Source organism: Panthera pardus, unplaced genomic scaffold, assembly GCF_024362965.1.
Source record: "Panthera pardus isolate Hobbes unplaced genomic scaffold, ASM2436296v1 HiC_scaffold_3, whole genome shotgun sequence".
NCBI classification, from domain to species: Eukaryota; Metazoa; Chordata; class Mammalia; order Carnivora; family Felidae; genus Panthera; species Panthera pardus.
The window spans coordinates 52,154,422-52,180,106 of NW_026526876.1; positions in this window are offsets into that span (position 1 = coordinate 52,154,422).

Here is a 25,685-nt window from a genome sequence, read left to right on the forward strand (position 1 = left end):
CAGAGCATCACACATGCTGAGCTCTTTCCATCCTGTGAACCTGCACGTGCTGAGTCCTCCTCCTGGAAAGCTCTCCCCAGCCCTTCAGCTGGATGGCTCCTTCACAGCCTGAAGATTTCAGCTAAAATGCCATCTCTTTGGAGAGCCCTCTTAGGAGACTCCCAAGTAATCCCTTCCACAAGTTAATCTTTACCAGGGTACCATTTGCATCTTCACAACACGTTTCAGGATTCAAAATTCGTATTTCGTTGCTGGCTCATTAATTTTTTTCTCGTTTTGGTCTGTTTTCCCCACCTGCCTGTAAGCTCCAGGGGGGTGGAGCCATGACTGTTGATTCACCTAGATGTGCCTGGTGGTTAACACAGTGCATGCGTACGTGGAGAGCAGGCGTGCTTGGAGGGCCCCGGGGATGTAGAGATGACTCAGAAGAAAGTCCTTTCTTTCGAAGAGCTTGTGATCCAATCACGAAGGGACACACAAAGAGATGATCACAGTCGAGACCGATCTTTTCTCTGGCAGGTGCAATATGTCATGCCCCAGCATCAGAAGACACAGCTGCTAACTGTGCGGGCATGGGACACTGTGCTGTAGTCTAGGAAGTCTTTCCAGGGGAGGTGATATCTTAGTAACGTCTTGAAGACTAAGTGGGGCTTTACTGGGTCAAGGCTTTCTAGGCAGGGGGATCAGTAGGAGTGAGACCCAGGAGTGTTGCAAGCCAGCGAGAATGAGGCATTTGGAGGAAGGGGAGTGTCTTCCTGGGATGTGTACGCAGGAGCTCTTGGGGCAAATGTCAGGAGATAAGACAGAAGAAGCGACTTACATTCCTTTTCCTGTGAATGAGAAAACCGAGGTCAAAGAGATTGAATCCCTTGTTCAAAGTCTCACAGCGATTAAGTTGCAGAACTAGGATCCAATCCCAGGACTCCAGGCCTCATTCTTTCATGGATTGAGTGTCTGGTGAACTCACTGGGGCATGATTGCAGAGATCTTCAATGACTTTTGTACTGGAACGTTCCTGGCCGAAATCTGCCCCACTGCCATCCCAGTGAGGGAGCTTGGGCAGAAGCCCCAGTGATTGTGCCTTGAACTGTGTTGACCCCCATGGGCATCATGCATTCCTTCTTTTACCCTGTGAGTCGCAAATTCACCAATGTTTACTGAGCCAGACACTACTTTGGGCCCTAAGGCTAGAAAGAAGAAAGACTAGCGAGATGAATGATAGATGACAGCAGTATGTTTGTCTGATATGCACTTTGAAAGTCGCAAGTCATGGGTTGTATGTAGATGTACCAGTTAGTGTCCAGCAAGGAGAAAAACACCGCAAGAGTGTTTGAACAAAAGAGAACGAAAGGAAGAGAATTATTACCTAAAAATAATGAATTGTTAACCAGGTAGCTTAAAGGACAGAGGAATAATGAATTGCTAACCAGGTAGCTTAAAGGAGAGACAGAGAGAGACAGAGAACTAGAAGTTATCCCAGATGTAACAACTACAGGAGGCCACCACCCCTAGGAACTGGGGGAACAGGAAGATGTGGGATAATTAAAGCTTAGAAGCTTGGAGAGGGGACCCAGCAGAGCTGAAAGAGAGAGTACAATGAAAAGTGCTGTCAAGTTGTTGGAAAGAACTGAAACCTGGATCGGACTGATGTCAGTGGACCAGACTACTGCTGTAGGGGTGAGGCGTGAGACCGGGTGAGGCCGGCAGGAAGAGGAAGTGGACAGGACGCCTACAGGAAGTGGACAGGACGCCTACAGGAAGTGGACAGGATGCCTACAGGAAGTGGGCAGGACACCTACAGGAAGTGGACAGGATGCCTACAGGAAGTGGGCAGGACGCCTACAAGAAGTGAGCTGGCACGTGCAATTGCTTCTTCCTCTTCCTCCTTGCATAGCTCCTTCCAGGCTTAATGGAGGTCCAGGGAGCACGGTGAAGATCAGGTCGTCAGGGGCCAACAGAAGGCAGAGTATAGATGGGCAGGTTTGAAGCCGAGAGCCAGTTGTAGACAAAAATAGAGACCCAGAATCTTGAAGGGGCTAGAGGAGGAGGCTCCCTGACGTGTGACATCCCTTTCAGAAGGCTGTGAGTGGGACTGAGTCAGAGAAAGAGAAAATGGCAGGAGCCAGGGAACATGTTGAAGAGTGGGGGGCGGGGGCAGGGTGAGGCAGGAGACATGGACAAGGAGTAGGCAGAGGAGAGTGTCCCTCTGTTATGCTCTGGGTGTCAAGCCTCAAGGGTTAGTTAGGACATGAGGACTGGGCTTTGCAGCAAGGGTGGGAAAATGACCTAATTCATACACTTGCCCAATTTTATTTTCCCAATTGTCCCGTGAATGTGGCAATATTGTCTCCATTTTACAAATGAGGAAGTTAGCACTCAGAGAAAATTTCCTTGCCAGGCTGCACCGCCCCAGCGGGAGCCCTTGGTATTGTCACCTCTGGGAACAGAGTGGCCTTGTGACAGTGGGGGGTGGGGGTGGGGGTTGGCCAGCATGGCCCTAGCTAGCAGTCCTGCTCTGAGGCCAAGGTAGTTATGAGGAGTGTGGAGTCCTCTGGCACATCCCGGATCTCCTTTGTTTCTCCAGTGTTTTTGAGCTTGTACATAAAAAGTTGAAATCACACAGACAGACCAGCCCTTCCAGGGAGCACTGTTTGAAACCTCATGTCAACGAGCCCCATTTCCTTTGCATTGCTTCAGTCTTCTGGGATGCTTGCATCAAACGGGTCGGTGTTGGCATCAGTGAACTTTCCCAGTAGCTGTAGGGTCACCAGTTTCCCAACCCCCAAATCCAGTGGGAGTCTGGAGCCAGGAGACTGCCCTACCCCCTTCTGGTGGGCTCAGGGTCAGGAAGACCACTACATCTTGAGGCCACTGTGTCTTGAGGGCCAGCTACTGATTCCTCAGCTTGCTTGGGAGTTGGCAAAATTCACTCTTCGGTGCTTGTTATAGCTAATTTCACACTTTGCTGTCACTTGTTATTAGGCGAGAAAAAAATACAGGCCCACTAGCAAATCCTCATTTAAGGGGAAATAAAAAACGCATCGGCTCTGGCATCACTTAGGGAAAGAGGCAATTACTGAGGGGAGACTGCTGAGTGTAACTCGTGACTTAGGGGTCCAAGGATGGGATGGGGCTTTGGCCCCACAGCATGGCGTGACTTCCAGTGGTTTACTTTGGCTCCATCCAGGTGACACCACACAGTGTCCGAAAGGACACGCATCATTCCAGGTGGGTGACATCTGAAAGAACATCTATCCAGTCCCATGGCTAATCCATTGGTAATTTACTACGTGGCTCTTCTTACCATTTGGGAAATGTATCCACAGGTCCCTGCCGACAGTTGACACATACTGAGCCATTTACAAGCAGTTACAGTAGTTTCAGGCCTGCGGGGGCACAGAGCCCTGGGGCTGGAGCATCAGACAACGTTGTAATAGCTCAGGCTGGCCCCTTCATTGGATGAGGCACCCACAAAGCAGGAGAGAGCTAAGTCTAATATGATAAATGCCCTAAGTATAGGGCACTCTTCTGGGCTCTAGAGATACAGAGACTAATAAGGCACATTCACTGCTCTCTGGGGTCCCCTAATCTGGTTGGAGAGACAGGTCATATATAGAAAAGGATCAATCACCGCAGAAGGCAGATACGTGCCAGGTGAGAGGCAGAGACACGAAGTCCCTCTAGAACCGAAAAGGCCCATGCAGAGCATCAGTCGGACTCCATCACTTCCAGAGGAGGAGACCGAGGGTCAGAGAAGGGTATGACGCGGCCAGAATAAATGGCAAGTGAGGTTAGGACTGATGAGACTGAAACAGCATGGTTCTGTCCTCTCCCGTTTCCATGATACCAGACACATCCAGATGTGTTCTATCAATTTCTCTAAGTTTTGCCAACCACATTTTATACAGGCAGGACGTGTGGTTCGGGGAGGCTCAGTGACTTGCTGAATCTTCACAGCTATCAAGCAGAACTGGAGCTTGAACTCAGAGTCGGTTGAACTCCGGAGCCCATGCTTTTGCCTCCGTGTCTTGCTCATGGCTCTGGAGATCAAGGAGACCCTCAAAGAGAAGGTGGTGCTTGTAATGGCCCTTTAAAGAGAGAAAAACAGCCGACATGTAGCGTGGAGCAAAGGGACTGGCAGTGGCATTCAAGTGTGGGGAGGTGGGGACAATGGGCATGCACTAGCCACTTGCAGGGAAACTGTCTTTGGGCTCTGGCTTTTGAACTCTTTTCCACGGAGTTGAGGCGCTTTTTTTTTAAATGGCCACCTAACTAAATCGTCATCCTAGACATGAGCCAAAAAGTCGAAACTATACATGGAGAACCTCCTTGTAACCCAGCCTGTTATTAGAGGGATGGCCGCTAACCTACCCGAGAAATTTCATCCCCGACTTAACTCTCAAGCTCCCTGTATTCAAATGGTAGGGACCAGGGAACACCTGGGGTGCTGGGAGATGGGTGTCCTGAGGGGCTAAGATTAGTCCAGGAATTTTCTTTAAGCCAGTAGGTTTCAAACTTGGCCATGTTATGGAATCACGTGGGGACATTTAGAAAATACCGATGTTCAAGGGATTCACTCCAGGGGTTCAGGACTGAGATGCAGATTTTAGTACATGGCCGAGGTTTAAAACCTCTGCTCTCGTTTATACCCCTCCTATGAGTTACCCAGGCAGCTTTCTGTCTCACTTGTACACGTAGCTTGGCCTTCCTGAAACCTATCAGCTCCCAGGTTTTCTGACTCTGATCATTCATTTATTCATCAAAATTCAACTATACAGTTATTATACCCCAAAACCTAAACAGTGAGAATATAGTCAGTGATGTGCTAGTAAATATTTAACAAGTTACTTTCTGGGAGGAAACCAAGTCCTGATTTGTAATGTTTTTCCATTTCCCCGTTGTAAATATCCCCATCATGACTGATTTCAATAAGTCATTGAACTTGGAAGAAATGCACGTAATTGGCTCTAGCGAACCAGTGTGAGCCGGTTCTCGCACGTTCCTGGGTAGAGCCATAACCAGCATTCACCCCACATCCTTAAGGTAGGCATAGCCCAGTGGGGAGAAGGCATTATGTGTACACAGCAGAAATCCCAAATAAGTAGTGCTGGAGGGGCGGAAGTAAATTCAGCCTGGCAGGGTCAGGAAAGCTGAGTTTCAATGAATAAATAGTCGGCCAGAGACTATTAGACCTTAGAAATCAATTTCCTCAGTTGCCCCCCTCCCTTTGTTTTTCTCTAAATCCCCATGATGTCATTGACAGAGCATCAGACCAGGCTGAGCTAACTGGCGTTTCACACTCAGAAGACATCAGTTCTGCCCAAGAGGAGAGAAGTCACAATTTAGTTAGTCCGTGAGGCATTAGATCAGTAATATGCATCATTCTGTTACATTGTGGGCCCTTGGTTCTGAACAACCGACCCCGCCCAACTCTATCACCTAAGTGATAGAAGTTGGCCCGGAGACCCAAATGGAGTGCTGGATGGTACAGAGGGGCAACAGGTAGTCAGGACCCCCACCTGTGTTCTCACTCTCCCGCCACCGGGCCGGTCTTAAAGATCAAACACCTCTTGGACAACATTTTATTAATATATTAATGAGGAACACCAGTTCATTCGCTTCCAACAAAAAGTTCTGTGCAGAAAGGAAATCCAATCTCACGTCTAAATTGCTCCTAATAAGCCCACGATTGGCAGCCCCAGTGATGATCCTCTCAGGCTATAATTGTGTGAAAAATGGACGCGTTCCCATAACCAAAAGGAAAGACCAAATCTGCGCCCACAGGGTGGTGGTTGATAATCTTGTTAAGTTATTAAGGAAATTAGCAGAACTTTCTGCCTTGGTTGGCAGGGAATGTCAGGTGAGGCTATTTTGGGGAACATTGGGGAAACCAGCAGTCTGTGAACTAAAGAATCCTTCCCTGCTGGACTGTCATCCCCCGGAGGCCGGACTCCATGGGCTGGTTCTGAGCGTCACACTTGTGGGCTCTTGCCAAGGGCATGGCAGACCCTTATTCCATGCAAAGGATGTGGTGGCCCACTGACGGTCACTTTAGGAGTGTGTGTGTGTGTGTGTGTGTGTGTGTGCGTGCGCGTGTGCATGTGTGCATGTGCTGATGGCGTTATGGACCCTATAGGATCTGGAGTCATTGATTCATTCGAGAGGCAGATGGTGTCTTACAGCATTCAGTGAGGAATCAGGAACTCTGGACTCTGTCCTGGCTGTCCACACCTAGGTGACCTTGTGTGAATCACTTCCCCTCTCGGTGCCTTTTCCTTATCAGGAAAGCGGAAAGAGGGGTTTGAATTAGCTGAACCTATAAGGCTCCTTCCAGGTCCATCATTCTGGTCTTTGCAGTGGCTGCTTGAGATTCAGTTAATAGGGACACGATATTTTTCCTCTATGTTGACACCCGGCCTCATATCCATGAACTCATAAGGCGCAGGTGGATGTTTTTGTTTTAGGGGCCAGCCTTGGTCAACCGCATCACAGAGGACCCATGTGGCTTAAAGGCTGTTCGAGTTGGAATCTAGGGGACCCTACACTGGCAGACCTGGATTCTTGTATCTCCCTCCTCATTTTACCATGATGACCTAGAAATTTGGGGTTAGGGTTTTTGGTTTTGTTCCTCGTCTTTGAACCATCATTCTTGAATTAATAATTAAGTGAATACTGTTATTCACGGTTAATTTATTTGAAAAATGATTATGCGTGTTTAATGCTTTGGGAGAGATCTTAGTGTTCTGGCTATTTCCGCATAAAATCCTCTCGGCAAAATTAATCACTCCCTCCTCGGTGTACCCTCAGTCCTCGTGGCTCAGGCCTCTGGTGTAAGTCTTCTCACATTGCCCTTTGTTTGGTTTTGTACATGTCTGTCCCCTCCAAGACACCGTGAGTCCTCCCAAGGCAGGAACCGAGCCTTATTCATCTCAGGGTCCCCATTTCCACTGCGTCTGGCTCATAAATGTTTGTACAACTGAATAGAGTTGTTCTCCTTATGGGAAAACAGAAGTAGCCGACTAGCTGAAAATTTATCTTTGGTGCCTGTCGGTCTTTGACAGGACATTTTCTTCCAAAAGGTAATTGATCTCACCTTATGCTCATGCCTCAGCCTTCCACTTCAGTTCAGTGCTTTTGGAATCTACAATATTAGTTCTGAGGTTGACCTCATGACTCCTTTCCATTTGCTTGATCAACGTTAAAAAAAAAAAAAAAGTATTGTAGACCTAACAGTTTACGAGTTGCCGGACGATGTTGCCTGCCTCTGTCCTTAAAGCAACCTGTATTTGTCTGTCTTTTTTGCAGATGAGGAAATAGAGGCTCAAAGAGGTCCTGATACTTAGCTAGTCTCACAGCTAGTGAGCGGCAGGGCTGGGGATTTGAACACAGGTCTGTCTGGCTCTTTTGGCCAAATGCTGTTGCTTCTCTGGATGTCCAGATGTAACTTTATTAATTTTTTAAGTGTGTTTATTTGTTTATTTTGAGAGAGAGGTGTGAGCACGTGTGCGTGGGGTAGCGGCAGAGAGAGAAAAAGAGAGAGAGATTCCCGGGGCGCCTGGGTGGCTCCGTCGGATAAGCGTCCGACTTCGCCTCAGGTCATGATCTCGCGGTTTGTGAGTTCGAGCCCCGCGTCGGGCTCTGTGCTGGAAGCTCGGAGCCTGGAGCCTGCTTCTGATTCTGTGTCTCCCTCTCTCTGCCCCTCCCCTGCTCACACTCTGTCACTCTCTCTCTCTCAAAAATAAATAAACATTAAAAAAATTAAAAAAAAAAAAAGAGAGAGAGAGAGAGAGGATCTCAAGTAGGTTCCGTGCTGTCAGCACAGAGCCCGACGTGGGGCTCGAACTCATGAACCGTGAGATCATGACCTGAGCCAAAACCAAGAGTCAGATGCTTAACCGACTGAGCCACCCAGCGCCCCTGTCTGGATGTTACTTTAAGCTCAACATACATGAAATCCAACTCCCTACCTTCACCCTCAAGCAGGTATGTCTTCTCTCTCTCATCCCTGTTCTTTCAGACACCAGCTCAAAACCTCAAATCCCGTTGGGTCCCTGGCTGTCCTTCATTTCCTCAAGCCAGTTGCTCACTCACTGCCCTTGCCAGCGTCTCTGTAGATGTCTTCCTGTGCCCGCTGCCACTTTCCTAGGTCAGGTTTCATGACCAAACCCAGAGGTCTCCTGCAACCATCTCATCGGTCTCCAGGTCTCTAGCTTGTCACACGTTCCACTGAAATCTGAGTTTCTCTAAAATGTGATTTTGAAAATTTTTCTCTCTGGATTGAAGTCTTTGCAGTGAGTCCTCTCACGGAAATGAGCCCGAGCTCTTGTAATGAGAGAGAGAGAAAGGAAAAAACAAACACACAAAAAAACGCAGTGTGAATCTCTAGTAATGGGCTGGGGGTTTTCGTGGTGCTGTTCTTATTTCACCCTCAAAACAAACATCTGAAGTAGGTCACGTCATTTCACTGCCCAGTAAGCTGAGTTCCCTGTTTCAGGTCCCCTGGTGCCCGGAAGTGGTGGGTGCAGCCTTGGAACCTAGGCGTGGCTACTGAGAAAGCACATTCTTTCCACCTCGTACTTCTCCTTGGCCTGATCCTGAGGAACCCCTTCCTGGCCTGGCCCTGCCTTCCCTGACAGGGCTGCATGCCACGACTCCACCCAGATGGCACGGTTCCCTCTGTCCTGGAGGGACTTATGTCACCCTTGTCATTGTTCCGTAACGTCACCCTCCGCACCCTGGAGGCCTGCCTTCTCCACTGGGTTAGAACCTATGCATCCTTGAATGCTTAACCATTCCCTTAACTCTCTGGGGCTTTCCTCTTCCTCCCTATTAACATTACTAACTCATTTTCCCCTCGCTCTGTTGAATCACCTTGTCTTCCTAGCAAGAGAAAGGGCTTCGGATTCAGACAGATGCGGATTGTGTTTTAGGTCGGGTTCCCCAGGAGCAGTCTCTGAGGTGAGACTTCCTGTCTGAGTGATTTATTAAGAAGGGATCCCAGGAGAATCCAATGAGGAGATGGGGAAGGCAGGCCAGAGAAGCAGGAGATGTGAGGCAAGGGAACAATTTGGGGCCAGGGCCTGGCTGAGCCTGACTCCGCAAGGGGACTCCAGCATGTGCCCACTCTAGGCAGTGCTGCGGGGCCTCATGCTCCCGGCCATCACTGTTGAAGGGACACTCCAGGGGCATTTAACTCCCAGGCACCTTACAGTTCTCCGGGAGTGGTGGCAAATGGACACAGTGGCCCCAGGACAGGCCTCCAAAGGGAGTAGCAGGGGCAGGTCATTAGAAGCGAGAAAACCACCACAACAGCTAGAGGAAAGAGGCACACAGGCACAAGGAAGAGGAATGCGCACGATCCGCATGGAACATCAACAGGGTCTGTGTGCTTGTTTGGCAAATGTCTTAATCCTCCCAGGACTCAGTTACTCCAGCTGTGAAATGGGTGCGATGAAGCGGCTGACATCTGGGAATCACTCAGTAAGTGTTTGTTGCTTTCCTCGGAGAGAGCCTTGTACTTTATGTGTATACATTCTATACTATATTATGGTTATCTGATAATCTTGATGGCGTTATAGTCTTTCTGCCGCAGGGCCTTCCTCTGCGCGTGCTCTCCCTCTCAAGCCCCTTCTTGCCTTATGTACTCTTACTGTTCTTTGCATCTCACTTCAAATGCCACTTCCTCCAGGCAGTTTTCTTTGATTCCCAGGCCAAGTCACATTCGTTCTTGCTTCCCTCACAAATTGTACGCTGTCACAGAACCCTGAATAGTTCTTTATTTTTTAAGTGCTTACTGCTGTTTATTTTTCTTAAATTTTTTTTCAATGTTTATTTCTGAGAAAGAGAGAGAGAGAGAGAGAGAGAGAGAGAGAGCATGAGCGGGGGAGGAGCAGAGAGAGGGAGACACAGAACCCAAAGCAGGCTCCAGGCTCTGAGCTGTCAGCACAGAGCCCGACGCGGGACTCAAACTCACGAGCTGCAAGATCATGACCTGAGCAGAAGTCGGACACTTAACCGACTGAGCCACCCAGGCGCCCCACCTCTGTTTGTTAATATAAGTATATTTCTGTTATCATTTATTAAATTAACGGATGGGGGTGAATGTTAACTAAAATGATTGTGGTCATTATTTCAGAACGTATGCACATATCAAGTCATTATGTTGTATACCTTAAACTAATGCGATATTATATCTGACCAAACTGGAGGAAATAAAGCAATTGATTTACAAAATAAATCTCATCTCCGTTAGAAGTGATTGTCTTTTTGATTACTTTGTTACCGGAACCGAAGATGTCTTGGGTGAAGTAACAGGTGAGTGAAGAACGTACGCGTGAACACAAATGATAAGCCCGCTGAAGGTAGAGCGGGAACCCTTGGGCTGCCCCTTGGCACTTTTATGTAGCGCTCTGGCTGGCTGGTAAATGATGTAAAGGACTCTGATGGGACGGGATTCCCAGGCCTGCATCCCGGTCCAGGTTTATGACTGTGTGCGCTCTTAGTAGGCAAGTCAGAGCTCCTCTGGGTCTCAGGTGCCCCTGTGCCAATGCCAGTCTCTCAGGGCCTTCTTCGTGCCAGGCCCTGGCTCCCAGCGTGGATCACCTGGGAAGACCGTAGGGGGGCGTGTTGCAGAGATGGGAGGTTGTAGGATAGATTCCTGTCCACAGAGCCCTCCCGCCAGAAGAAAAAGATGCATCAGGGAGCCGGGAGGCAGAGCCGGAGGCTGGGGCATGATTAGGGTGGAGCGCTGGAAGGCACTGAGGGAAGAGGCAAGGAGGAGCTGGGGTTGATGCCCACAGCATCAAAGCATGGTGAGGTGCTCATGGGAGCAGCAGGTGGGTCCGGGACTGTGTCTGGCCTGACTCTTTCCCTGATTCTGGCGCAGGTGGCCGTGCCGCTCCATAGCTACGTGACCCTGGGCAAGATGGCACATTGTGAAGCTTCTCGATTGCCTTAGTTCCCTCGTCTGTGAAGTGAGGGCCATGTGGTTGTGGGAATTAAAAGACCGAAATACATGTTAGGTGCTTAAAATAATGATTGACTTTCTGCCAAACAAAGTAAGTCGGAGAAAGACAGGTATCCTATGGTTTCACTCATGTATGGAATTTAAGAAACAAAACAGATGAACCTAGGGGAAGGGAAGGAAAATAAGATAAAAACGGAGAGCGAGGCAAACCATAAGAGATTCTTGAATACAGAGAACAAGCAGGGTTGCTGGAGGGTGGTGGGTGGGGGGTGGGCTAAATGGACGATGGGCATTAAGGAGGGCACCTGTTGGGACCCATGTCATGTAGAACCCGTCGCTGGGTTCTACTCCTGAAACCAAGACTATGCTGTGTGTTAACTAACGTGAATTTAAACAAATAAATTCTAAAAAGGAGTAATGATTGGCATATGGCACAACTTCAGGGGTCATTAGCTGTTGTCGCCGGTGCTGATGCTTTTGCTAAAAAGGATGACACCCTGGACAGACACGCATCTCCGATTCTGCAGTTTGGCACTTGCCAGACTTTGCTTTGTGAGGTTCGCCACCTTGATGTTGTGGGGAGTGTAGGAGCTGTAAGTATAGCAGACCTTTATCTGAATCCCAGTCGTACGAGCTACTTAATCTCTCTGAGACTCTGGTTCTCATTTGTATAATGGGGGATTAAGACTCACCTCGGAGGATTACTTTGAGGCTTAAATATGTATTTGTGAAGCACCTATTGCTTAAAAGGCCTGGTGTGAAACCTGGTGCCTTCTCTCCCCCCGGCAGTGCCGGGAGTGGGGGGGTGGGCACTTAGACGAGTGGGCAGGGAGCACCATTGTTCTTGCAGATTTAAAGATACATGTATACGGTGGCGGTGGCTAATAAACGTATGGAACCCATCTCCCTGGGACCTGGCAGGGGATGAATATGAATAGGCCAGGAAGGACTAAGGAAAATGGATGAGGGCTGGAGCCTTGGTGAGTTCTTACAGCAACATTTCCTGGAAAATGTGCATTTAGGAATAGTGGTCATGCTGAGACACCCCCGGAGGGGGCGAAAAAAAATAAGAAAGAAATAGCTTCTGTGGCTGAAAACCTTTGGAGGGTGATGCATCCTATATTCCGCTGCTGCTAAGATCTCTGCACTCACAGTTGCTCAACTGCTGATTCAGGAGGGGTGTAGAGTACCTACTGTATGCCAGGCACGGTTGCAGGTGCTAGCAATACAGCAGTGAAGGGCTCCTGGCTGGCTCAGTTGGCACGATCTTGGTTGTAAGTTCAAGCCCACGCCGAGTGTAGAGCTTTCTTAAAAAACGAAAACCTTAACAAAGTGACGGCAGTGCAATTCTTGCTCCCGTGGAGTTTGTAATCTAGTAGGGAAGACAAACGATGTGCAATAAACGTGACGAGGTGTGTGGGTGCATTGTGTCTGAAGGCAAAAATGCATCGGAAAAATGGAACAAGAAAAGGTCAAGCAAATTAAGACAGGGATAGCAGGTCGTGAGATTCCATTGGCCCATCAGGAAAGCCTCCTCCAGGAGGCGGCCTTTGAGCAAAGAAGGCGGCTGGGGGGCTAGTAGGGTTGGCTGTCAGAGGAAAGACTTGGGGCTGGAGTCTGCTCAGCTAGTAGTGTTCCCAGAGCAGGCCTGTGTGCCTGGAGATGGGGAGGGTGGTGAGAGGCAGGACGTCCTGGGGGCCGTGCTGGCCACCCGGAGGGCTTTTCCATCCCCGGCTGCAGAGAGAGGAGGGATGTGATCTGACTTACCCAGCATGATGGTTCTCCCAAACAAACCTCTTTTGTTTCCTGTAAGGCCTTTTAAACGTCTTTATCCATATTATCCCCCACTCCTTTCCTTAGAGTCCCAGATGCTTGTTCAGCGTAGTGTAGCGTTTCCCAAAATTCTCCGCCTCTGGAATCTTTCAGCCTCCAGGAAGACCTGTGAACGTCTTGCTTCACTGGCATCCTAATGCCTTCCTATCTCAAGTGTGGCCTGTGGACCCGCTGCGTCAGCGTCACCTGGGGGCTGGTTAGAAATGCAGAATGGCAGGCCCCACCTGGGCCCTGTGTGGAGGCAGCAAAGCTCCCGTGCACACAGAATTTCCAAAGTGCTGCTCTATGGGACACTGGTTGAGAAATGCTGGATTAGACAGAAGTTGTGTGTGTGCGCATGCGCATGCACGTGTGTGTGTGTGTGTGTGTGTGTGTGTGTGTGTGTGCATGCACAGTGGGAGGAGGGTAATGTGAAGACGTTTACAGTAATTTACATAGCGTGCTTCCCAAGTTCCCATCTGCAGTGTAGACTATCCAGAGCTGGCTAAGCTGGTCTGTCCTCCTCACATGCCTCATGCCTTTAATGACTCACCATAGCTCGAGGCCTTTATTAAACTCTTTCTGACACCTGTTCAGGAGAAGCCTCGGTCTCCTCTTAGATCAATGAGCCCTGTGTGTTTGTCACCCACATCTATGTTCATACCGCCCATGACCAGTCCCCAAATGACTGTATCCCTTATGCTCTTAGACTGAGTCTCCTTTCAGCGTCTGGCACCCTGTGGGGAGACACACAGATGCTAGGGACAGGGAAGAGGCCAGGGTTAGAGATGGTCCATGCTTTTCCTTCCCCTCCCCTCTTGTAAAGCTCAAAAATGACCCTTCTCGCCCAGCAGCCAGCTGTCGCGGCAAGAACACGTGCCTTGGGGTTGAGTGGACAGGTGTTTGCACCTCAGTTTTAGTGTTTCCTGGTTGTGTTACCTTAAGTGAGCCATCTAGTTCCTTTGAGCCTCTCCCCCCACCCCCGGCTGTGAAAGGACGTGCGGTATCTGTCCTGTAGAGTGGTTGTGGAGACCACAAGCGAACATCCTAGAAAAATCCCTTTGGGCCTTTTATGTACATAGACCTTCAGATAATAGACAAGAGACTCAGATCATAGAAACTGGTAGGTGGGCCTAACAGTTGCTTGGATGGTGTAGGTGTGTTGGACGGAGTGGGATGGAACACAGTGAAATGGCCCAGGAGTGGTGCCCGATTCCTGCTCATCTCATAGACAGAGGATGCCCTGGGCCTCCTGCCCAGGTCACTCTGATGCGGTAGCAGCAGCCTGGCTCCTCTTGGTCTGCTTCCTGGGACCCGTGAGAGAAGCACAGTCTCTTCCCAAGGAGAAGAGGAAGAGCCGGCATGTGCAGGTGCCCGTGGGCCACCAAAGTGTCTGCTCCCCTCCCCTGGCGAGCGCTGTGTGGTTCTCGATGGGAGTGACCACAGCCACGGAAGTGTGGCGGTTACAACGAAGGAAGCCTGGGCGTTTGTTCTGAGCGTGCGTGGGCCCGGGTTTTCCTTATCATTAGGAACCAAAATAGAAAAGACAGGCACGCAAAGAGCCCTGAAAACCGAGTGACAATAATCAATAATAGACAGTATGGAAACACCCAGCCTCAAGCCTGCTGTCACCTGCAGTGCGGCTTCTCAACTCAGCACTGTTGACGTCTGGGGCTAGATAATTGTGCTCGCGGGGGCTGTCCTTTGCATCGGGCTATGTGTGGCAGCATACCTCGCATCTACCCACTAGACACTAGCACAACCTGAGTCATAACAACCGAGAATATCTCCGTACCTTGCCAAATGCCCCCGAGGACAAGATTGTTCCCAGCCGAGAGCCACTGATGTAGAAGGTGCTCACTAAATGGTCCCTGCCTTCTCAATCCAGAAACCAAGCAAAATGCCACAAGAGCGGCTCAATGATTTTCACACCCGGCTTCTCCCTCCTTGTGGGAAACTGGCAACAGGTGATGCCACGGGACCTCCAGGTGACCCCCATCCAACTCGGAGGCGGCCTCGGTGGCAGGACCGATGTAGCTCTGCTCTTCTGTGGCTTGTCTGGCCCTGTATCTGGTCTCTAGAGCCCAAACACAGTCAGAACAGGTGCCAGCCCGGCTCACTGGGGCTCTCACTGATTGAAAACTTTCCTGGGCATTTTTGGCTATTGGGAGCACTCCATTTCACATTGATTTATTATTATATTTTTAAAGACACTGAGATTTAAGTCTCATCCAGGAAACTCTGCTTGCCAAGACATAATTAGGAGAAAATGACAGAGGTAGTAAATATATAATTAACTCTTTTCTTAATGCCTTTTGCTGGCATTCTTAATCTATCTGCACAGCCTGAGAAACTAGTTCTCTGGAATCTCCAGGCAACTAGAAACCAATTACCATCGTGTTTGCATATTATGTTTTTGAATAACATGGATCCATGTTTATGTGTAGGAAGTTAAGTGGGGAGCCTCAAAGATAAACATGGGTGCATACATATTCTCAGCTCCGAATTGACTTTTGATTGATCGGTTGATTTACTCCTTGGTTCATTAATTCGGCAAAAATTTAGTGTGTACCTACTAGTCAGGTACCATGCTATTTCCATCCTGCTACGATCTGCTCCCAACTTTAAGATACTGAGTTCTAATATATGTACATAATGCATATGCATGTGATGTCAGGGAGTTCTATACATCTGTGCACACACACATGCATATAATGAGGTTCAGAGAGGTCAAGTAACTTGCCAAAAGTCACACAGCTATTGGATAATGATACTGGTATTTGATCCCAGGTCTGTCTGGTGTTCACTATCGTTTGCAATCTTCTTTCCAAGAATACTGCCCAAGGAGGTGATATTTGAGCTGAATCTTGAAAGGTAAATATGTCCATGCAAAGCTGGTGGAGTGGTGATCCAGGAATTCCAAAAATTAAGTACAGAGAGTCACTAGGTGCTCCGAGAGGAGTGGAGGAGACAAGGCAGGGTGGGGTGCAGCTCAAGGAGGGGCTTATATGCCAGCTCCTTCCAGAACTCACAGCAAAGTCCCTGGGAGAGGGATGTGAACCCCTCTCCCCAGGAGCTAGAGAGCTCCCGCTGAGAGCTACAACCTCCAGCCAGGCCCAGCAGCACAAGTTCCAAGGTGACCCCCAGGCCCATTAAGAAACCAGGCAGCACTTGATTTCACCCAGTAACTGTCTCCAGCCTTCTCTTGCCCAGGAAGCAGGGACCAGTTAATTGCAGGGTGATCGCCATGTTCTCGCAGAGCATTTAATGTAGCATGTAATTGCAGGGTAAATAAATACAGAGCTATTTCCAGCTCTCAGCCCAGTGCTGCAAGCCTGGTGATAATTACGGCTAGGGATTGGCTTGGTGCAATTTCTAAGCGATGGCTCCAGGCCTGAATTGGGTCAGCCCTCAAGCAGGTCCTGTATACTCCCAGGAGAACCAGGATGTTGATCTCGCCAAGCTTCCCTTCTACTCAGGCACCTGGGACCTTGACTTCCCAGTACTCTAGCCCACACCTCCATCTTGGGGTCCCTCGGCCTTCCGGTTGGCCCTAACTCTCCCTAATAGTAGTGGTTAAGATGTCCAGGCTTGGAATAAGATGGGACTAGATTTGTATCAAGGTTCTGCCACTTACTGGCTGTGTGACCTTGGACAATCTGTTGTACCTCTCTGAGCCAAATTCTTCATCTATAACATAGATAAAAGTGATATATATGTCATAAAATTGTGAGGATTAAATGTAAAATGGTGTGTATGTTGCCTGGTCTGGAGTAAGTGCTAAATGTTAGCTGATCCTTTCTCCTTCCCTTCCCTTCCCTTCCCTTCCCTTCCCTTCCCTTCCCTTCCCTTCCCTTCCCTTCCCTTCCCTTCCTCTCCTCTTCCTTCTAGTTCTTTCCTTCTTACCCTCCTTCCCCTCCCTTCCCAGGGCAGTTGTGTACCAGAGGAAAGAACATACATTTTAGAGCACAACAGACCTGGGTTTGAGCCCTGGCTGTACCAACTACCTGCTGTTTTGACCTTCAAACAATTATTTAACCTCTCTGGGCCTCAGTTTTCACATCTGTTGGGTGGGAACAGTAATACCTCTTTACCAAGTCATCGTGAAGGTCAAGGGAGATTACAGCCCTAAAGGTTCTTTGTACAGTGCGGCCGGGCAAGAATGAGCTTTCTGCTCAGTGTTTAATCATGCGTCACAGGGTGGGTCCCCCAGGAAGGAGACTGCCAGAGGAGATTCCTACAGTTTATAAGGGAATGCTCTTGGGTAACACCTGTGGAGGGGGCATGCAGAAAGCAGGGCCGCGGCAGAAGAGAAGTTGAGCTGCATGGCCCTGTCATGCAGGTGGTGGGTGGACACCTTGACCCACACCGTGGGGAGGTATGAATATGGAATGAGCCTTCTGAGGTGTCCCACTTTGGGACAGGGTGTTCAGGCCCCAGGACCTTCCCACCTATCGGTATTGGAGATGGAGCACCCTGTAAAGGAGGCACGATCTTGAACAAGGCAGCTCTGTGCAGACAAAGCCCGAAGGGAGCTGGCAGCGGAGGGCTTCCTGTAGGTGGTGGCCCCGGCACCTGAGGGAGTAAGTCCTTTCTTCCTGAATAGGGGCCTGGGGGCACATCCCTGCATCCACCACAGCCCGCTGCCTCCTGGCCCCAGTTCTCAGAAAAGCACCTCCCCTCCCACTGTGGTCCCCATCTCCGTATTGGTGAAGGCCTGTCTCCTACCACCCTCTGGCCTCCCCTCTCTTCTGACCCACTGCGTCCTTTCTGGATGTTTTGATCTCACCTGGGAAATGTCTCTATGCTGTGAAAGCCGACCTTGGCCAAGCGGCAGGAATGGAGTGAAGACCAGGCCTCAGCCAACGCCCCTCCTTCCCCACTTGCTTGAACTTGGACTGTCCTTGGGCTCTTGAGTCCTGAAAATACGTGGCTGTCGGTGGCGATGTGTCCTTCCATTCCCCCCGCCTACCTGCCTCTTGTGCCTGCTTGTGGATCTCACCTCTAATGCTTATCCCAGTGTCCTTGTGTTTTGTGTCTCTGTTTTTCAGTTATTACTATTTTCATATTATCTGACTGGGCTTCAAGCCCACACCCTTGGCTGCTGCTGTGTGAGAATCCACGAGGCTCACCCTGGTTGAGGCTCAGCTCAGAATCCCAGGAATACTAGGTGGCCGGGGCCCTGGCTGTTCCGCATCCGGTAGATACAGACAAGGGCCTGATAGGCACGGGGGGAGCTGGTTACTTGGGGTGCCCAGCAGCTTGTCTGCGCAGAGCCCATTTGAACGAGACAGAGTTTCCCCAAGTTCCTTGTTGTTGTGTGTGAGGGAGCAAGGATGGAGGAGTGTGGGTGTGAGGCTAGAACATGTGATTTGGACCTGCAAGTGAGACGTTAGCCATCTATGAGTTATGTCACCTTGAGAAAAGGCCTTGGCATCCCCGAACCTCCATGCGTGCGTTGGCCGATGTGACCAGCCCTTATGATGTAAAAGTGCTATTGGGAGGGGAAAATGCGGCAGGGGGAGGTTCTTGGAGGAGGGGTGGGTTTATACATCTTTTCCTGACACGCGGGGTCTTTCTGGCCCCTCTTATCCCAAGGGAACCAGGTAGGACCCACCCCGATATCTTGTGCTGGCTCCCACTCAGCATGGAGTGCTTGGGGTCTGATGACTGTCCCTTGGTTCCCCCAAGGGACTCTGTACATGGAGGGTGAGAGAGCACCCCCTCCTGGGCTACTGGAGCTTGGCTGTGTCGAAGCAAGGAAGGCAGAGGCTCTGATGACCTCGTTGTGAGCTGCCCCAGGGAAGCAGTGTCTCCACGACCCATTGCCAGGCACCGAGTAGACCGCACTGGGCTCCTCATGCAGGAGAGAATAAAGGAGAGAGGTGAGCAGGCAGTGTGAGTGCTCACTCTTGTGTCCCTAAGAAAGTGCAGGCTGGGTCCATGCTGATGGCCTGGGCCACAGGCTTCAGAGGGGTCTTAAATTCCCCCTCCCTGCCGTTTCTTCTATTTTGGTTTTACGTGCGACCCACATTCAGAAGTCCCGGGAGAGGGGAGAGGCATGGGGTCCCCACCCACGTGTCATTCCCGTCTCCCTACTTACACAGCAGAATCCACCCGCAGGGTCAGGACCCTCTGCTCTTGGCCATCCTAAACCCCTGTCCCACCCCAATCCCCGAGGCAGAGTGTGTGTGGCATCTGAAAGCATGATGGGACCCAACCCTGATGCCAGATGACCCCAGGCTGGCCTCGCTCCCTCCCAGCATGCTGTGGCTCCGGGAGTGCGGCATGGGCACCGCCGGAGAAGTAAAACCACGCAGTAGGACTCGCCCGACGGTCCCACCCTGCACCTCACCATCCTTGCGGCTGGCTGTGGACACAGCCTTTCTGGCAGGCACGGTTCCGGACCCCTTGAGTCATCGCAGCAAACCCGTGAGTCAGACGCCATCTCTGTCCTCATGTTAAAGCTGAGTAAACTGAGGTCTAGAGACAAGGCAATAACCCCCGGTCACACAGCAGTAAGAGGCAGGCTGGACGCCATCACAGGTGGTCTGGCCGCGCCACTGCCCTTGGACCGACTTGCTTGTGGGAAGCTCTGGGCCATGTGATCTGCACATCTCTCTTCTGGCCTTGGATTCCCATCCCTCTGACTCTGCAACTGCCCTTGTCCCTGCGTCCCTGCCTGTGTGTGTTTAGTTGGCAATGCGTGTGCTTCTTTGCCTCTCTCCAAGGGTCTCCTCTGTGTCCACCTGTCAGTCTCCTCACCAATCCATGGGTCTCTGGGCCTTCACGTGAATCTTACCTCTTTTGAACTCTTGTTATCACTCTCGGGTACTTGAAGCTTTAAAAAGAGCCCTGCTTTTTCTGGACCTTTCGTGGTTAAAATAAAGGAGGTGGGGGTGGGGGTGGGGGTGGGGGTGGGGAAAGTTTCCACGTACTAGATTCCAGAAAGTTCTCTTTGAATTCTTCTCCTCCTTGTCCAGTAAGCCAGCCAAATTCCCAATGTCAATAGGGAACATCTTCCTGAGGATCTTGAAAACACTAGGACAGAACCCAAGCAAGTGAGACTTTTAGGGGCTGTAGTCTAACCAGCATTGGGTAGACACATCCAGGGAAGAGGTTGTCCAGCCCTGGTTAATGCTGGCACAGTCAAGCACCCAACCCAGGGAGGATCTGGGCCCAGTGTGGTCTCTGCCATGAACTCACCCCTGTGCCTGCCTGCCTCTACCCCACTTGAGTATCTCAGGGGTGCATGCCAGGATACGAGGCACAAAGACTCTACATCCCATGGACTCATAGATACGCCAGGATCATGGTTCAAAATTTCCATGCCACTCCATGATGCAAAGGACTGGCCAGGACAGTTGAACCCACAGGCCAGGCAGGCAGCTGCTGACAGTCTGTTTCCAGGGCCAAGAAGGCCCTCTGGCCCCCGATGGCTCTCCATCCTGTTCACAAAGATGCAGCAATCCTATAACAGGACAGGGCTTCCCTTTTCCCGGGAAGGATCAGTGTCATGAGGCTACTGTTGGGATGGGGCAAAGAAACTTCTTTTATGTTTTTTTAAATGTTTATTTACTTTTGAGACAGAGAGAAACAGAGCATGAGTGCGGGGGGGGGGGGGGGTGGGGCAGAGAGCGAGGGAGACACAGAATCTGAAGCAGGCTCCAGGTTCTGAGCTGTCAGCACAGAGCCTGACACAGGGCTCGAACCCACAAACTGTGAGATCATGACCTGAACTGCAGTTTGGACACTTAACCGACTGAGCCACCCAGGCGCCCCTTAGGAAACTTCTATACACTCAGGTTTAATCCTCCCCTGCGCACAGATTCTGATGGGGCCAGAGGAGTAAAGGCAGGTAAATAGGTGTGCGTTGTAGGGAATCAGGGAAGGATGTCCCTTAGGGGAGGACCCCAAAGGAGAAGATCGTACAAAGAAATGCCATGGGTACAAGAGAGAGAGAAACCACATCCTCCAGCCAAGCACAATGGCCAGCTCACAGTAGGTGCTTCATAAATATTTGTTGGCCAAACAATCCAACAATCCAATGTCTGGAGTGCAAAATCCAGACATTGGAGTTTTGTGCCCAGCTTTTTTGTGCTTCTGTGTTCTGGCGAACTCAAAATCATCTCCTGCTCCGAAGTTTAATTTTCACTTTTATGCGGGGGGAGCACCGCCAGCTCCCCAGCCTGTATCAACCGACCACTGCGACCGTGTGTGAGTAGGGGCTTTGGAAGCGGCAAATGCTGTGCAGACGCCCAGGGAAGTTTCATTATTCACCACTTTCCCTCCAGCCACCCCTGGGGTCAGCCCCCTGTATCCATCATCAATATCTAATGCTTTTCAGCAATTACTCTGGGTTAATTGGCTCAGGCAGAGCAGTCCATAGGAGATGCCCCTGGAGGGACTGACAAGCCCTCTTCTTGGTGCGCGGAATATCTCTCCGGATTAAGTGTGTCTAATGCCGCTGTTCGCGAGATGGGGGGATAAAGACTGCAGGGCCAGAATGCAGCTGTACATCGTTTGTATCAGAAATACCAGGGGCCAGCTGCCGGGCTCTAATGAAATTCCAGCGAGCCTTGTTGACATTCCAGAGGCATCGCCACGACGAGGTTAAATTATAAGTTGATGATGACAAGCAGACGCACAGGAAAATGTCAAAATTAGCATGACCGAGCACAGGCGCCCTCCTCCCTGCGCCCTCTCGTTGGCACAGACTCCTCTTTCCCCTTCCCGCTTTTGCCCCCAGGACCACATTTTTAAGGGTATATTAGCCAGAGCGAGTTTGCTGGGGGCTTCCAACGTCTGTCTTCTTTACCCTTCTCCTCGGGCAGCCGGGTGGAGGGAGAACAAAGTGGCCTCCTGATGACTCAATGACCTGGGACATGCCATTGACCCTCTGGGAGCCTCTGTTTGCTCATCTGTCCAGCGAAGATAAGAATACGTTCCTCCTGGAGCCGCTGAGGATTGGACAGGCTCATACATGGACATCACCAGGCACGGTATTCAACCCTGCCACTCTCTTCCCCCCTGCCCTACCTCCTCCTTGGCCCCACCCTGGGCTCTTCCATCAGGAGAGAGCACTGGGAGGATGCCCTACAGATGTCAGGGAGAAGCAGGTGGGGTTCATATCAGGAGTCCATGCCCAGTGAAAACTGAGGATTGGGACATGGCTCCCAGGCCTGGGGAGAGTCCTGGGGAGTGGGGAACACATAGGTGAGATTCCCAATATGCAGCTGTATCCACAATACCAGATTGTGGAAATAAAGGGGAGGCATTTACAGTCTGAGACTCAGTTGGCCCAAATAACACAGGTGCCATTTACAAAGAACCTGTGCCTGAATGATATTGTTAAACTCGCTCAACAGTTATTTGAGAAGGGGATGAACACCCCGTTTTACACATGGTCCCAGAAGGCTCATCCGGTCTGGGGTGCAGAGAAGTTAAGGAAAGTGGGGAGGAAAGATTGGCAGAGAGCCAAGGAGATTTCAGGTAGAGGTGGCCATGAGATAGCTCCAGATTCGGGGGTGTAGAGGAGAGTTTGGGGAAATCTTTCCTGAGGATGGAGTGTGGAGTGAGATGCCCAGGGGACTTGAGAGGGGGGTCTTCATTCAGCGAGTGAAGGAAGATGAGGGGCCCGAGGGGAGACACTGAGCAGGAAGCATCAGTTATGTAAAGACAGACCTTGAGAGAGTAGCGATGTGGGGCCCAAGCTGAAGCGATGGAATTTGTGTGGGAGAGCAGATTACTGATGGGGCCAGAGAGATGGGCCTAAGGTCCCCCGCGTGTCCAGAAGATTTTGGTGGGCTTGCCTGGACCTCTGTCCTCTTCAGGACCTTGATGTCACCACAGGAACATGAGTTGTTAAATCCTTCCCCCCCAAAAAAATTGGTGTATTCAATTGATCTTCAGGTTCTAGCCCACTGAGTCCTGTCTGCATTTTTCCTTTTCTCTTCCTTTCTTCGTCTCTCACTTTCTTAGACAACAGATCAGGACTCTGAGATTCCTTAAATGAAAGTGGTTCAGATTCCAGGGGCTGGTCGAGGACACAGGGGTGGAAAGTGAAGAAACTGTACATGAGTGAGCTACCCTGCCCTGAAGGAGGCCCCCTAAACCTTCCCCTGGAGCCCCCCCCCACCATATGTGAGTGGTGATCCCTGCTTTCGGTCAGGCTTCCTGCTCCCCTATCAGCAAAAGTCTTCCCAGTCAGGGACAGCAGGGATCCAGAGTGGGGACAGAAGACAGTATCAGAATTAGAACCCAAACCAACGACTGTTGACTTTCAGGCGTTACACTCATTCACTCAACCAATATTTAGTGGGTACTTACCATGTGCCAGACACTGCTGTGAGCACAGAGAACGCGGCGATGAGCAAAACAGATGCACATGTCTGCCTTCACGGAGCTTATGTTCTAGCGGGGGAGAGATGGCCAGGGCCCAGAGCACGTACGTAAATTTGTACAATGAAACCACAGTGATAAAGTGCTGTGTAGAAGAACAAAGCCAGGCGGGGGGGGGGGGGGGCAGGAGAAGCCGGAAGGCTGCAGTGAGACATGGGGAGACCAGGGAAGGCTTCGTGGAGAAGGTGAAATTTGAGCAGACTTGAAGGACTCGGGCACACAGATGAACGGGCGGATGGCAGGTGACCTGCAAAATCAGAACTAGGGCTGGAAAGGGGGCCTCGGAAGAGAGAGGGATCCAGAACCTCTGGGGGTCTAGGAAGGAGGAAATTCCTGAGCAGGCTTTTGGAGGCAGGGCTCGATGGATGGATGGGCTCCAGTCTTTCTATCCTAGGGGCGCCCGATTCAAGTCAACTTCTAGAAAGAGAGAGATTGGCTGGGCTTGCCTGAGTCTCCTGCCCGCCTGCCAGCAAGCACATCTTGACAGATACTCCCACCAAGATGGCATGCCACAGGAGATGGCTCCCCAGGGGAAACCCAGATGTATGGATGGGGGGGTGCCAGGCAGGCGAAGACAGCTAAGGTTGTGCTCTCTCTCTCTCTCTCTCTCCCAAACACACACACACACACACACACACACACACACACACACACACGCTTTACTAAGTAAAGGCACAAGTGAGACAAGGGAGCTCAGAGATCATTCAATCTGCCCCCTTGCTTTGCAGCTGAAAATAGGAGACTGAGGACTTAGGAAGGAAGTACTCAAGGTCACTCCCTGAGGAAAGGGGAAGTTTGAGACTGGACTGCAGGGCTCTTGACGCCCAGCACAGAGTGCTCCTCGCTTCCCAGTGCTTCCCAGGGAGCACAGGATGCCTGAGGACAAAGCATGTCATGGGCCCTGCCCATTTTCCAGGTGGGAAAACTGAAGCCAGGCAGACATTGAGACAGTGTGTGCGTGTCGGCAAAGAGGGGCGGGGGTGGGGGGGGGGCCGGACAGATCTCCATAAAAGGCAGTGCTGGTTTCTGCAGGAGACTATGGGGAAAAATCTCCTTCCCCTGTCCAAGGGGGTGGGATGATGCATGGAGAATGTTCCTTGTCTTAAGCAAATATTTACAGATCCCTGGGGCGCAAGGAGAATGGGACTGGCAAGGTCTCTCTGTGGTCCAGGGCAGCCGGGCAGGCCCGTTTTGGTGGCACGTGCTCCGTATGAAATGCCCGGAGGATCCCAGCAGTACACTCACCCGAAGGAGGGCCTATTTGCAATCTAGGCCAAACCCTATTTGCTTTAATAAGCCTGTGTGTAAACGCTGGGCTGCGGCTCCTGCCCCATGGCGGCCCGGCTGGACGAGCGAGCAGGACCGAGCCACGGCTGTCTATGTCTATATGTTCAGGAGGTCGTGTGATTCAAAGTCAAACACACCCCGGAGTAGAGGGAGGGCCTCGGAGCTCCATTTGGTGTCAGCACAGTAATTGAAAATTAGAGCACTCCCGCCTGCCCTGTCTTCACTCTAGACCTTGCATCCCTGCCTTACTGGGCTGCGCAGAGAGGCGGTTGGTCACCCCAAGTCTGGGCCTGCACCTGCAGCGAAGGCTACGGCTCGGCCGTTCCATCAGGGCCAAGCATGGCTGTCCACTCTGTGCACTTGCCCCCTCACCCCTGTCACGGCAGCTTGCCCCCGCCACCCTGAAGAGAAGACCTGGGACCACAGCACCGAGTTGATGACCTGTCTGGCTGACGCTTGCTCCCCTCCCTGGGTCCGGGATCCTTGGCACTTAGTACCTGCTTCTGATCCCTTTGGTTCCACAGCCTCGGGCCCTCCTTTGGTAGCTTCCGGTATGTGGGCTCCTACTCCGTCCTGAGCTCTGGGTGTTCTACCTAAGTCTGTGCTTCAAACCCAGAAACGCCAGTGGCCAAGCCAGAGAAAAGACAGTAGAGATTCAAGGTACCTCCTTCCCCTGGAGTTCGTACAGATTCCCTCTCTCTGTGGGTGAGCCGCGTCCAGGGCTGACCCCAGCCATAAGTCCGACGTTGGCCACTTGACCTGGGTTAGTTCTGTTGGACCATCCCTCACCAGGCTCAACCCCTAATTTGCACAGAAGGACAGTGTGACTCAGAGAAGAAGCTTCTCTCTTTTTCCTTAGGGCTAGCTGCCTAGGATCCTTTCACTGTCCCTGGTAACAGGATGTTACAACACCTAGAGCTTTCCCCTGTTGACATGCTCACCCCTTATCAAAACTGACCCGTGTTCTCTTCCTGCGCATCAGCTGTGAAGCAGGAGCTCGTCTTAGGAACTACTCCTTAGTAAGGTGTGGTGGGCTCATCACAGACGAGTAATTGAACTTTTCTCTGCCTTTGCTGGAGGGAGTGCAAGTGTACATTTTAGACAGCAAAAGAGAGGTTTTCGAGGAAAGGGATACTTTCTGGTGCTCCTTAGGGCACATCGTGTAGCTGGGAACCATGGATGGTCTTAGTCTGAGCCTGGAGATCACTTGAGCTCTGGA